Source organism: Mustela putorius, unplaced genomic scaffold (assembly GCF_011764305.1).
Source record: "Mustela putorius furo isolate JIRA1106 unplaced genomic scaffold, ASM1176430v1.1 tig00000267_pilon_pilon_pilon, whole genome shotgun sequence".
NCBI classification, from domain to species: Eukaryota; Metazoa; Chordata; class Mammalia; order Carnivora; family Mustelidae; genus Mustela; species Mustela putorius.
The window spans coordinates 36,211-40,229 of NW_025421336.1; the positions used below are offsets into that span (position 1 = coordinate 36,211).

The window sequence follows — 4,019 nt, forward strand, 5'->3', positions numbered from 1 at the left end:
GGACAGCCATATGCAGAATAATGAAACTGGACCATTTCCTCATATCATACACAAAAAATAGACTCCAAATGGATTAAAGACCTCAGTGGGAGACAGGAATTCATCTAAATCCTGTTGGATGAGGTTGAGGAGATTGAGGAGAACAGAGGCAGCAACTTCTTTGACCTCAACCACAGCAACTCCTTGATAGACACGTCTTCAAAGGTGAGGGAAACAAAAGCAAAAATGAACTGTTGGGATTTCATCAAGATACAAAGCTTTTGCAGAGCAAAGGAAATAGTCAACAAAACCAAAAGACAAAAAACAGAATGAGAGAAGATATTTTCAAATGACATATCAGATGAAGGGCTAGTATCCAAAATCTAGAAAGAACTTACCAAACTCAACACCCACAGAACAAATAATCCAATCAAGAAATAGGCCAAAGACATGAACAGACATTTCTCCAAAGAAGAAATCCAAATGGCTAACAGACACATAAAGAAGTGCTCAATATCTTTCCACATGAGGGGAATACAAATCAACACTATAATGAGATACCACCTTACACCAGTTAGAATGGCTAAAATTAACAAGACAGGAAACAACAAGCATTGGCGAGGTTGTGCAGAAAAGGGAACCTTCTTACACTGTTGGTGGGAAAGCAAGCTGGTGCAGTCACTCTGGCAAACAGCATGGAGGTTCCTCAGTAAGTTGAAAATAGAGCTACCCTATGACCCAGCAGTTGCACTCCTGGGTATTTACCCCAACTATATAGATTTAGTGAAAAGAAGCACAGCAGCAATGTCCACAATAGCTAAATTGTGGAAAGAGCCTGGATGTCCTTCGCCAGATGAACGGATAAAGAAGATGTGATCTATGTATACAATGGAATATTCTTTAGCCATCAGAAAGGATGAATACCCACCATTTGCATCGACATGAGTGGGACTGGAGGAGATTATGCTAAGTGAAATAATTCCAGCAGAGAAAGACAATTATCATATGGTTTCACTCATATGTGAAGCATAATGAATAGAGTGGAGGCCAAGGGAAGGAAGGGAAAACTGAATGGGAAGAAATCAGAGAGGGAAACAAACCGTGAGAGACTGTGGACTCCAGGAACCAAACTGAGGGTTAGAGAAGGGAGGGGGGAGGGGGATAGTGTAGCTGGGTGACAGGTATTAAAGAAGGCACATGTGGTGTTACAGGCAACTAACGAATCACTGAACACTACATTAAAATCTACTGATGTACTATATGTTGGCTAATGAATGTAAATTTTAAAAATTAACTTAAATTTAAAAAAAAAAAAAAAAAAAAAATTAAAACAAAGGCAGAAACTATACATAACCCAGAGGGCTCCACGTTCCTGGAGGCTGAGCTAGCAGCCATGGCCACAGCCTCTGGCAGTCAGAGGACTGGAGGTCTGAGAGGCGGCTCGGCACACCCCTCACTCTGAAGCCCCATGGCCATGGCGAGGTGCAGGGTCTGGGAGGGAAGATCTAGTCAGGGCCCACAGCCGGCTCCACAGCTGCTGCTGGGCTGCTTCCAGCCCCACCAGGCAGTGTCTGTTTACAGTCAGGGAGGAAAACCTTTCCCTCGATTGTTCTTTTTAAAGATGGCTGCTCAGCATTGACACAGAAAAACATCTGCATAAAACTTGAGCCAACCCCAGCTGCAAATGACCTAGAAGTTATCAGAATGTAGTGACCACAAAGAGAGGACCTTGTGTCCTGAGGCAGTCTTCCTGTGTGCGGGTGCAGCTGGGGGCCCTGGACATACCCATGCGGGCAGTGCTGGGTCCATGGTCTCCCTTGAGGGAACAGAAGTAAGAACCTGGTCTGACAGCTCTGCTCAGGACAGCACCCCCTGATGGAGACGGGACAGCCCCTCATGAGTCCTGGATGTCCTGCTGATTCTTGGGCATGGTCTGAATATCAGCTTCTTCATGAAGGGGGGGTGGGCAGCTCAGCCTCCATGGGTCCCACAGGTCCTCCAGGGGACAGCTCAGGAGGCACAAGTCCCACAGGTCCTCTGGGGATAGCCCAGCAGCCACAGGTCCTACAGGTCCTAGAGGAGACAGTCCAGGAGCTGCAGGTCCCACAGGACCTCTGGGGACAGCCCAGCAGTCACAGGTCCCATAAGTCCTCCAGGAAAGAGCCCAGCAGCCACGGGTCCCACAGGGCCTCCAGGGAATAACCCAGATGCCGTGGGTCCCACATGTCCTCCCGGGACAGCCTCTCATGAGTACTGAATGTCTTGTTAATCCTTGGGCATGCCCAAATCAGCTTCTTCATGATGTGGCAGGGGCAGTGGGAACACGGCAGCCCAGCTACCACGGATCCCACAGGTCCTCCGTGGATAGCACCTCGATGGGCTTGTGGTCCAGCAGGTACCTGTTCAAATGGCTCTGGTCATGCCACACAACCTCAATCCCATTAGCCATGTTGACCACCTCCTGGTGACAGGCCAAGGTCAGCTGGTGAACCTCCACCACCAACCCCCCCAATAGGCCCCCATGTAAGTAAACATCACCCTGGTCCCTGGGGAAGTGGGCCTGGGACTGAGGTCAGTGCTGGTAGCTGAAGTCCTCATGGGACACCAAGTAGAAACTGGGAGCAAGGTGCCAAAGAGGGGGGACAGGATCTCCATGCCCACAGGGTCGCTAGCCTTCATGTCCACATCTGCACACACCAGGTCAACCACCTCACAGAGAAAGTGCTGCTCACAGAAGCAGCTGACCATCACCATGCACTGCATGGACACGTCCTGCCGCTGTGTGGTTCCGGGGACCTCAAGGACCACCACCCTCCAGCCCTCCCAGAGGTGCACACAGGCCTGGCTGCCCACTCTTCGGTGAGGACCTAGTAGGTGACCCTGTGTCCCACCATGATGGGCTTCTGTGCTCCCTGCAGGAACAGCTCCAGGAAGACCACCTATCTACAGGGAAGGGGGACAGGCAGGAAGATGTCACTGTCAGAGGCTGGCAGCGTGACTCCAGAGCTGGGGGCCATGGACATGTGCACCTTCTTCATGGGGGCAGGCCCTGAGCTGCTTTAAGCAACAGCTACTCTCCCAGCCTGTTCTGAGCAAGTCTGCTTGTGGGGCCTCCCTAACTTCTACTCCCAGAGATGGGGCCCATCATCACCCCATTGTGTAAAGAGAAGCCTGAGGCTTCAGAGGCAGGAAACCAACCCCACAGTCAGCATGATGGTGCTAGAAACAGTCCCACTGTGCCGAGTTCCCTGGCAAACCCTGCAGGTGCCCTCACCTGGCCAACCCCCTGCAGGTCCTGTCCCCACCTGCCTGGAGCAGAGCACCTTTGGGCACAGCCCTCCTTTCTATGGCCTACAGACTGGCCAGAATCAGCAGGGCTGGCCTCCTGCCCCACTTTGCTTTGAGGGGGCTGTCACTGGCCCCCATAGAGCTGTCTCCACCCCCTAAAGGGTCTTCCTGTAAAGGCTACTGGGCCTCTTGCTGATAGTTCCATTAGTCAACCACTGCTATACCTAGGAGGGGTCACCCTCGAACTACTCCAGATCAGGAATCAGGTCCAGCCCATTGGCAGGGAAGGGGAAAGGGGAATGCTGGAAGAACAGGGGGCTTGCTTAGGCCCCAGCCATGAATCCTGGAAGCTTCCAGGTCCCGGTCTACATCTACCTAGGCCCTAGAAGTTGGAAGTCTTGTCCCTCTGAGGGGACTGACAGTGGGGACAGCAGATCCTTTATTGTCAGCAAGGGTGGTGAGCCCCTCTGAGACTGATTTTTTAAGGTTTTATTTATCTGACAGAGAGAGACAGCTAGAGAGGGAACACAAACAGGGTGAGTGGGAGAGGAAAAAGCATGCTCTCCACTGAGCAGGGAGCCCAACATGGCGGGGTTTGATCCCAGAACCCCGGGATCATGACCTGAGCTGAAGGCAGATGCTTAATGATTGAGCCACCCAGGTGCCCTGAGACTGATTTTTTCACACAGGTGCTGAGGGTAGCTCCCTGTGTCTGCCCCATACCTGGCAGCTTAGTAAATAGCTCACACAGG

At 51.4% G+C, this 4,019-nt stretch overlaps 1 pseudogene; it reads right to left on the minus strand.

Annotated features, from left to right (window-relative positions):
• Positions 1-2,314: 2,314 nt before the first annotated feature.
• On the minus strand, positions 2,315-2,906 carry LOC123391628 (annotated as a pseudogene).
• Between the last annotated feature and the right edge of the window lie 1,113 nt (positions 2,907-4,019).